This window comes from Convolutriloba macropyga, chromosome 14 (assembly GCF_964194025.1).
Source record: "Convolutriloba macropyga chromosome 14, txConMacr16.3, whole genome shotgun sequence".
Classification (NCBI taxonomy): domain Eukaryota; kingdom Metazoa; phylum Xenacoelomorpha; order Acoela; family Convolutidae; genus Convolutriloba; species Convolutriloba macropyga.
The window spans coordinates 8,729,440-8,741,108 of NC_134481.1; positions in this window are offsets into that span (position 1 = coordinate 8,729,440).

The window sequence follows — 11,669 nt, forward strand, 5'->3', positions numbered from 1 at the left end:
ACTAGCATTCAGGAACGAATATTTGAAAAGTACTATTCAAACAAACCAAATGTTTGCTTTTTTTAAAGCATCTGATTCATACATTTGTGTTTTTTTACTTAAAATGTTTCTTTTTCAATTGTTCGTCTCATGTTGTCAGGTGACATAGAAATGAGGAAAATTTGATTGAGGTTATCAGTTACTCAATAAACAGATGATCAGACACTTCGCCATTTTTTTCCTTATTAGATGTCAAAGCTTCAAAAACAAGTCTGAAGAGTTTTCAAACTTTCTGCAAACACCACTTATTATTACATTCGACGCTGTAACTGAAGCCTAGTTGAAAACTGATTTGAATTTCGAAAACACTTTTAAAACAGCATCGAATAATTTCTTTGGGAATTGTAGATCAGACGAAACAGGGACCTCCAAGGTTGGAAGAGTAGATAATTTTGCTCCAAAAAATTTACTGCAGTTTAGAATCAACCATTGCAACGGATGATGATTGTTTTTTGTATCCTTTTGTGTCAAAATAAGTGACCATTTGAAAGAAAAATTAATTGTTAATATTTCCAATTGCCTTAAAAAAGATTTTGGGGATTATTTTGTTGATAAATTACTTACTAAACTATCGTGTGCATTTACTATAACAGACAATTTTATTTTGTTGTTACGATTTGGATTATCGGAAATAAACCAAAAAAACTATACTTTTTTGCGTCAACTTCAGGACTAGAAATTATTAACCTCGGGTATGCAATCAGATCTACTGATAAAACATTTACACTTATTGATCACATTTTCGCTTCGAAAGATCAGATAATTGCCTACAATTTAACAACAATCCCTTTTTAACTCTGACCTTTTTTTTATTATTTTCGAATCGAAACTTTCTTTCAAATCTCAGAGTGACAGTATGATAACGACAAGAAGCTTTCGACTCGTCTCACGTTCTAAATTTTACAGAAATCTTGCCCTTGTAGAATGGTGAAAACTGTGCCAATGCGAGAACGGCAACGAAATGTTTGATATATTCATCGATACCCTCTAGAGAAATTTAAAAAAACACACCGATGCAGACTGTTAAAATAAGAGATCCAATTTATAAATATATAAAGCGCTGGTGAACACAAAAATAGAAGTATTTTTTATACCCAGAATCATTTTTTGCTCAAAAAACGGAAAAAAATATTCTGACAGTGAGACGTACAATTATTTAAAGCGTGTAAGAAATTTATTTAAGAGGAGCATAAGGGAGGCGCAGTACAATATTTGTAGCAATTTCTGTCAAAAACTACCAACAAGAAAAGAACAATGGAAAACAAATAAACAGAAGCTCAGTTTGAGTGAAAAAATTAGCAAGGTTGATGAAATCAGATTAGAAAGTAGTGAAATCTCAAGGGATCCGAAAAAGATCGTCAATTGTCTCAGAGGATCATTTGCTAATCTAGAGGTTTTCAAATGTTCATATATTGCTTGTAATTACACTGACAAAATAAATATACCTAATTTCACATTCAGAGCTGTGACTAGAAAAGAATTGTATTCAGTCATTGAATCGCCGAACAAAAACCTGTTGAAACATCAATTTGTCTTATAAAGTCATGTAACTAAATTATCAGTAGACGGAGAACTACAATTCGCTCTATATGAATGTATTAAGGAGAAAGTTATCTCAACTAAAATGAAACCAACCCATGTAACACAAAATTTCAGAAAGGAGATAAACTGGACAGTGCAAACTATCGACCATTTTCTGTAACTAGGAGTTATGCAAAGTTATTTTAGTGGCTCATTCTGACTCAGATGACAGTTTTTATTGATAAATACAAATAAAGAGCAAATTTGATGAGAAACAAATAAGTCTGTATCCGATGAAGTTTTACAACTAGTTGAAACAAATTCAACTAATGTAGATTAAAGCAACGAAACTGTTGCTATTTTTCTAGATCTTGCAAAAACTTTTAAATCATTTTCCATATCTTTTTTCTTACAAAATTTTAATGTACGTTTTTTCTCAGGAAGCGAAAGAACTGCTGTTTTTATTTCTTTCCAACCGCAGACAAAAAATTTGTAACTTAATGGCATGTTCTCTGTTGTGAAAATGTGCACCACGGTGTGCCGCAGTGAAATGTTTTAGGACCACTCATTTTTATTTTATGTTTATAATCTTAATTTACTTGCTGCAAAAAATAGAGCTCTAGTTTGTCGAGGAAAATAACAAATGAAATTACCTTTCTGAACTAGATTCACGGTCTTGTAATCATGTTTAATATGACCATTTATTGAGGGCGGATCTGAAAACATCGTTTGACATTTGTGTTTGATTACGAGTCTGGTGCAAGTAATAAACAAATTTGTTTTGACGGTGCGGAATTTTGATTAGGAAAACTTTGATCCTACGTTTGTTGCTTTTAGTTATTTAGAACAACGAGGCCCACATCACAATACTTTAGCAATTTCCATTATTTGATAGTCTTAAGCTCTCAAACCATTTATAAACATAACTGACATAACCTTATAGCCATCAAGAAATTCTTTAGTAATAAACGTCAATAAGACCTTGTTTTAAAATTTAAATTCAAAAAAATATGAGCGAAAGTTATTTTTTTCACAACACCCTCGCATTTCTCACAAAATTAATTCTGGGCATTTCTGTTTTCTCTTGTAACTTTATAGTGTTCTGCGTTTGGATTACAAAACCCGATAAAAGAGCAACCGACACTCTTATTTTGACAAATCTATTCATAGATAGCATTTATGGACTACAAATGATTTGTTTGACTGATAAGTACCTGTATGGTAGAGATCATGGAATTGGCGCTTGGGACATGACTTTTTTGGTGTTCTTCATGCAGGACAGTTTAATGTTTTTCTCATTATGTATGTTGGTTGTGATGTCTATTAACAGATATTTGGCTGTTGTTAGACCAATCCGGTAACAAGACTCCATATTTGAAAACAAATATCATGAGGAAATTTGCTCCTTCTCATAATAAAAGCTTTACTTTTTACCAGTTATGAATGGTCTGGCGTTTTCTGGAGGACTTTAAATAAAGTTCTCCAGAGTTCTGAACTTTTTCAACTTGAAAGCAAATTTCTTTTTTTTATCGTGTGTGGACGATAAAAAAAAGGTGGTGGACATATAAAGACACTGCTCCACTTACTTGTTGATTGCTATATTTTTGTGTGGACAATGATCATTTTTACGGTGCTGATTGCTTCTGAAAAAATTTGTTAAAAACTTCAATCGCTTTTGATTAAATAAAACAAAGAATTCGACTGCAAAATGACTTTACACTTGTTGTGGGGTTAGATAGCGCCCTTTTAGTGCATTGTTTTGTGAAAAACAAACAATACACTTAACGCGCAGATGACCACGACTGATTGTGCGGAAGTCTCATAAATTATATTTCTGATATCAATTTCAGCTGCATTGCTGCATTACGTCTGCCATGTGAAAAGTGCTTAAATTACATGTAAGTAGTTTCCACAAAGCATGCATGTGTAGCAGTGAAAATACTGAATGTGCACCTTCCACCAATAAGAGACCGAGAAGACACTATACTCTTTTAAATAGAGATAACTGAACTAACTGTAGTCAGTCTTTTAGTTAGATACACCATGTGTATACCATTGACTCCGGTGCTACACTTCTTATCCACCGTAATAATAGAAGTTTATACTCAGTGTTTTACAGAGTCAGTTAGTCTTAGAGATATAGATAAGTCTACTTCGAGCGCAGAAATAAGTAGCCCTAGCTCTTTTTACCTTAAGGCTGTAAAAAGAGCCCAAATCGGGTCTGCCTTAACTGGTGCGACCAGTGAGTAAACAAACTCTAGCCGGAAAAAAAACTCACATAAAATACCCTTTTCTCTCCTGAGAACGAACTCTAGAATTAGATTACATAGCTTTTTACTCTTTATTTACTTAACATTTAAGAAAAAGGGGAACACACCCCCAACAAAACAAAGATATTTAACATATAAACAAAAGAACTAACAAAAATGGATCATCACATTGACCAACCTTCTTCCCAATTTCCGACACACTCGAACGAATTACAACTAGCTGCTCTTACACAACAGAACAGTCGTTTAACACTCGAAATTTTACCCTTTGAGGTTAAACACTATCAACACCAAGATGAATTAAATATCCTTTTAAATAAAGCTAAACAGCTTAAATACCACTACTTTGCAGTAGAAAAAAAAATCTCACCTTTTTTTACCAGAAAAAGCATCACAGATTTCACGAACCGCCTTTCTTTCATATTTAGTTGAAATCTACGGAACTCAATTCACAAAAGGTTCGGTTCTTTTCATTTGTGGCCCACTCACAAATAGTTATATCTCACTAATATATGATACTCTGTTACACCCATTATCAGACACACTATTTGAATTCCTTAACGGAATATGGTCTGAAATACAACCATCAGATAACTTCCTTTTGCTCTATGCTCTACATACACTGCAGATACATTATATCAAATTTGGTCCCATTTGAGCGGTTCCTTGACGTGATGAAAAGGGTGGATTTTTAAAATTTTTCATTCGTTATTACGCACAAAGGAAAACAGAGAAAATTGCTACTTTTTTTCCCTTGCCAAGCTCCACTAAAATCTTGCTGATTTAGAGTCAATGGACACCGGAAAAATCCCATGTCAATTGTGTTTGATTTGAATAATTTTTTCTTGTTTGAACTTGAAAGGACAAAAATTGGACCATCACATCCTAGTTTGGTTAACGCACAAAAACCTGGACCTGAAAGCACGAAAACCCGGTGAGTGAAATCTGGTGAACGCACAAAAGTATAAACATGAACGCACGAAAGACTGTCGAACGCTCAGAAAACTGGACATGAACGCACAAAAGTCTGGCGAATGCACGAAAGTCTGGACATAGGCAACTTCAGTCTGGGACGGTCGGGACATACTTGCTTCCGTCTGGGACCTCAACCTGGGATTTTTTAGTACGTGAACCATGTTATCTCTTTACGAAAAGTTAGCATGTTAACAAATCTATTGCTATAAACAAAAATTTGAAAGTAAAATTGATAAAATATGGAGTCTTTAAAAGTTATAACCGATATTTCACACCGATCAAAGTTGGTCTTATCGTATTCGTGATCACATTTTTGTCTGTTTTACTGTTCTGTGGTCTCTCCACGTTTGTCTTCATATCTTTATTCATGGAAGAAATTATTGACAAATATTTTGTGAACAAGTTATATTTCGAATCATGGAAATCTCTACTTTGGATGTGCTGGTATCCATTTCACTTAATTTTAGTGCTTATTGTAACAATTGTACTTGTAGTTATTTACAAAAAAATTTCGACAGCTTTGAAGGAAAGTTTCGGGGGGCCGTTATTCTATGGTTTCAAATCCGTCCGGGCTTTTTGTTGCCAAAAGCGAGGTTCACGGGGGAGGAAAACCGATACAATTGTTAATTTTGAACTAACTACGAAAGCAGAGAACATAACCGATAAAAATTTGTTCCATAATGCTTCAACTGACGAGAACACTGAACGAAAAGAGAACAATTTTATGGTTGAGTCAAATATGGAGAATTTACCGAATGATAACCGAACAACCTTCACAACAGCCAATCGGATCAAAAATCAGCAAAAAGATCAGCAAAAAATTACGTCAGCCTTTTTCTTTGTTAGTTTCTTTTTCATCATGACAGCTATTCCGAATACGATTTTGGTAATAATTATGATTATTTTGGTTTACACAATCGAAAGTAATTATTTAATTTATGCTTTCGTAATCAGCCAAAATTTGTACGGTTTGGTGTTTCTACTCAATCCGTTTTTGTACCTGTTTAGCAATCAATTTGTGATGAACAAACTTCGAGTCTCGAGGAATCTTGGCTCCGATTAACAGATGAACTGAATGAAAAACAAACCACTACTCAATTTTTTTCATTTCTGTAGTAGAAAGTATGATGTTAATTGTTTGTAGTATGGAAATTTATAAGTACCTCAATCCACTTGCTGATTTACACCTTGGTTATTTAACAATGAGTGAATCTAACAACAAGCTAATACGTGCTATTTATATCACTTTTGTCACCAGCTATTCATTTTGTTGTGTGTGAATTAATGATCCTTGAGCTTTTGAAGATCTAAACTATCATAGTAAAAAAAACTAGTAAAGATTGGATGTCATGAGAAGTCAAGGAAGTTGTAAACTAAAAGTGATCACCAGGAATGTAAAAGTGCGGTATTTTGAGGTAAAAAACAGGGGCAGAAGTCCGTGTTTATTGCCATTGTTGTCAACCATCAATTCTAATTAAAATAATTGATTTTAGGATTTGTCTTTGCAATCTCAACTGCCATAATCTCGCAGAAATTAAACCAAAAACCCTAATTAAACCAAAGTATTGGAACGTTTTAGCCTGAACCAATCCCCCTGGTCATTTTATTCCATTGAATTAGTTGCAAACCCTCCAGCGCACCTGCTATGTTAACACTTACAATCAAGCATGTTTTTTACGTGGAGCCACATATAGTAGTGCGGGCCAAAAAGGGAGACAACCAAAATTCAGAAATAGATACTAAATAATTGATTACTTTGCCACATCTTGCTAGATGGGCAATTCTTTCAAATTAGAAAAATTCTTTATAAATTCATTGTTTGCTGTGCAGCGTTAAACTCGATATCTATCCTTTAATGTGCTGCAAACTGCTTCAAAGAATTAACTGCACTACTCTAGCTGAAAAACATCCACTCAGAAAATCGGATGATAAAAAAATCAACTTCATTATCTGAAAAAACCGCTCGAAGAAATTTCACAGTTTTCATTATAAATGTATGTGACGGATCTATGACGAAATTGCTGGAAAATTTGACAACGAAACCCGCGTAATCACCCGAGATGCAAAATAGAAACCCCTGTGGTTTTTTAGTTGTAGTCACTAAATTTTGCTAGTTCAAACACGAACGTAAACAAGTTCTGTAGTTCTTCTATACAGAGCCAAAAGTTGACTTGTTCCTGAAATTTTCCCTTTGTGAAGAGTGAATTGAATTTTTCTCAAAGAGGCTTTTAAGCTGTTTCGAAATTTTCAAGATCCTTGCAAGAATTTTGAAAGATGTCACACCAGGCAAAATATTAAATCAGGCTATTAATTGAGAAAAGATTTTTGAGGTAAATTAAAGTTTACTAAACAGTTTTAAAATGTTGCAAAAATCTTGCTAGTTTTTCAGTTCTGAAAATCTTTTGCGTTGCTTTGGTTGATGAAATCAACAAAAAATCAGTTGAACAGACAGTTGCAAAAATTTCAATCAGTCGAAACGATTCCAGTTGACTATCGTGCTGAGAGTTTTGAATAAAAAGTCCCGATGCAATCTTGCAAGATCTCTTCAAAGTTCCATTTCAAAAATATAATTTTTCGACAGACATATACAAGCCTCTCTAGCCATCGGAATTTTCCTATCAAAATACAAATCAAATTACTTACGAACGGCAAAGACAAATCTACTGACATTTATAGCAGGATTACCGGGAGCGTATTTGTGAGTTTACCAGGAAAAACGAGACCACTAATGGGTAGTTATCAGGACTGAAGATTCTGATTAGTAGGTGTTATCGGGATAATTGGATCTTAAAAAGGGGAATTAACAGCTTAAGCGGAGAAGTTTGAGAGAAACCTAATGTTTGTCGGGAAACCAATTGTCACAAGTTTTTCACTGATAATTGTATTTCTCATTGTAGCACGCCAATTCAAACGACTAACTTCGAGTTTTGTTGCGACAAAAGTTTGAATGGTTATTAGATTTCTTAGATGGCTAGCTCAAAAACTAATTTTAATGCAAAATTTTAAAAGATAAAATTAGCATGCCCAAGTTTGCAACTTTCTTGTTTTAGGTAAGGGCACTTGAACAATACGCAGGAGTCACTTCGAGTTTGAGAATATATCAAACCGCAATATTTTTTATATACCTAAGAAATTCACAGTGACTGAAGTCGAGCAAAATCACTTAAATTGTGCTTAAAAAACAAAACAAATTTGAACTCTAGTGATCAATTTTGGACAGACTACACGGGTTGGTGTTAAAAAAATGAGATGAAACAATTAAGGTAACTAAAATATTTAAGACATAACTAATCTCTTCTAATGGTTTTCTAGCAGACGTTTGGCCTGTTTTCTAAATGAGAAGTCATTAGGATGACTTAGGTCAGAGTTTTAATTTAAAGACTTTTTTTAGCGTGTGATGTACAAGTCAAAACCTGAGGACTGTACTGACAAGTTTTCCTTCATTATAATGCAAATGCAAGAAATCTTGAAATCATTAAAGAATAAAAGATTTGTTCTAACTGTCAATGTTGGTAGTTCTTGGCAGCTCGTCGCACATTTTCACCAAAACTTTTGAATTTACTAGTATCGTAAAAGGTTCAGAAAATTTTAAATTTCTGCAAAACGTTTTTAACGGCAAAAAAATTTAAGTGCTTCCATATGCAAGAAGAGAAAGGCGATTCCAAATGTACTAACTGAAAAGGAACGTAACAATTAAACGTTTTTTTTTACTTATATGTTCTCACATGGCGCCATAATTGTTTATATTCTTGGATATGGTTCCCAAGACGCCATGAACTTCAATTTTTTTAAGTGTCTCGAAGGGTTTTTCTCCACTTTTTCTCCAAGTTACCATTAACTCCCTATATGGCTTGGTTTTGGTTGCCAGGAAAGGCTTATGGTGGTCGACCCGAGTTTGTGAACACCAGTGACAATATCTCGTCTCTTATTTGCGTTTTGCATATCTATTATCCACAATCAGAAAACAATTTGCAATCCATTAGAAACAATGTTGGAAGCGCATGATTTTTTTCCCACTGAAATTCACGGATATTTTTTTCAATTTCCACAACTCTGATCAATCCATGTTTTTTTAGTAAAAAAACTCTTCAAACAACCTATAACTTTATTGCTCTCCGAAAGTTAGTAATTACTTGAAACCAAATTCCTGGTCCAAATTGATGATCTGGGCTATGATTTGAGTAGTTTTCAAACTGCTGAAAATGTCTTGATAATCTGCAATTATTTTTTGCAAATGCCTTATCCGAAAATAATTGCTAATTAGGCATTCTTCCATTTCAGTCTCGTTGACACATTGTCAGATATTTTACACAATATTGATATTCGTACACAATATTGATACAGTGGACAACTGTGACCACGACAAATTTGAAAAATGACAATCTGCACTAGTCTTGCCAAAAGTCAATCTTGTTCGAATATATTACAGAATAATTTTCAAAACACTGATTATCTTGTGTAAATTTTCTCAAAAATGTACTTTTTGGTACGTAATGTTTGCATATATTTGAGCAATTTTTGTTTGACTGTACATCAATTTTGTAAATATAAGCATTTTCATTTCATTTGAGTACAATTGAGGAGAGTAAATGAAATTGGTTGTTGAGTTCGAAAAACTCAATGCGAAAAAAGCATTTTATGCTCGTGGTCGAAATCGAGATAACCTATCAATCATTCTCTACTTAAATAAAAGAGATTTCAAAAATTGTAACTGTGTCGTAAAAAGCAGTAGGCTAGGAAAAAACAGGAATTAATTTTTTGTATGAGGACAATGAGCATGCAAGAAGGAGTAATGGCAATAACTAACACTTTTTCACAGAATTCAAAAGTAGGTGTAAAAGAGCAGTTTCATAATAACTGCATAAAATAGGGCTTCTAAACAAAAATTAAGCAGCTGTTCGGCAGCAGCAAAATACAATGTGATTTCATTGAAAAAAAAGTAATCACAACTCTACATGTCCCCATTAGTTAGTTTTTGATTGCACCTGGATTTATAATTAAGATTGAACGAGGTTGCTTGTCGCCATTCAAATAAAAAATCACCTTCAAAAGAAAATCTGTTTTGGGGTATATATTTGAAGCATATCAAAGTATCTAGGATTTATACACACATCACACAAACCAATTTACAAAAAATAATTTAAATACTTATTTTAAAGAGCGAAACAAAGAATTCACCGAGTTTCATCGAACATAGTGTTTGGAAACTAAGACAAAACAAACTTCTTTTTAAAAATAAACTGAAAAATAAACTTATATTGTTTGCCTAAACTTGTTCAAACAAGTTCCTAGAATTTTATGATGCATGATTCGCAAAAATGTTTTCAGGCAATTTTGTTTTTTTTACTTCTTACAAGCGCAAATTCTCAACCGTACAGATTCACGCCTTTGCATGCAAAACTCTGTTGTGTTAACGGGAGACATCAGTTTGCATTGATCATAACTAGTTATGATATGATCATAACTTACGCATCTGTTATCTTTTAACAATACTTCATTCTTATGTCTTCGTGTTTGACTTCAATCGATAAGCTAAAATCTCTTCTTGAGAGCTGGTTTTAGCTTAAGAGTTTTTGTTTGCTCGAGGATGGGTTTTTCTGAATTTAGCAAATAGTTGATATAACCAGTCCCCCTTAATTTATGCAGATTTATTATCAAAGCTGTACACCACAAATTCTAATAAATTTCGAAGTCGCAAAATTGTGCAGAAATATTTGATATAAGAAATGAAATATTTTTCTTTCGTGATCCGCTAATTTTTTGGTAAATTTTGGCCATGGGACATCCTAAAAAATATGAAGACATAGTTTATTACGTGAAACTTATTTTAGGAACCCTAATAGTTTTGTCAAACTTTTTAGTATTCGGCCTTCTTGTTACAAAAGACAAGAAAAGAGCCACAGATATTTTGATTCTTGCAAATTTATTCGTGGATGCTATATACGGTTTACAGATGATTTGCTGGCCGGCAAAATTTTTATATTCTCCGGACAATCCGGATTTATCCCTGCTGGCAATTTACATGGAAGATTCGTTGATATTTTTGTCACTTTCGATGGTGGTTGTAATGGCTTATAATAGATATGTTGCCGTGGTCACGCCCTTCAGGTTACAAGATTTCACAAAAACCCAAACAGGCGAGGCTTTATAAATAAAAATTGTGCTTTATAAAATGTATATTTGACAGAAAGAGTTTAAGTTCAAACTGTTTTTTATCGCACGCAACCTTACAATTTTTCAGATAAAACAGAAATTGGTGCCCCCTACCGAGCTAGATGTCTAAATCAGTACTAGACAAGTCTAAATCCAAGTCTTATTTCGTTTTCCAGTACTGGGCAAGTCTTAAAAAAATCTTACAAGTCCGACAAGTCATGACCAAGACTTGGGTAACACTTGCAAGTTGATTACCAAGTCGAAACCAACTTTTCAAAAAATTTCGAGTGAAAATTTCGAATTCAAATAAATTCGCAACGTGCCACGATTTTGGCATTAATTTTTGGGCACTCTCCCGGGGTGCTATAAAATGATGCCTGGGGCATACCAAATTGTATATTAGCAACCCGGGGGGTCTATTGAGGGTACTTCAGCACTTGATTAAGACGTTTTTTTCGGCCTCTTTTGACGTTTTTTTCGGCTATTTTTGACGTTTTTTCGATCATATTTGACTTTTTTTTTACTATTTTTGACGTTTTTTTCGGCCATTTTTGACGTTTTTTGTTCGGCCACTTTTAACGTTTTTTCGGCTATTTTTGAAGTATTTTCGATCATTTTTGACGTTTTTCGGCTATTTTTGACGTTTTTTTTGGCTATTAAAACTTGGATTCAGACTTGGCAAGTCTTGGCCAAGACTTGGATTAGGACTTG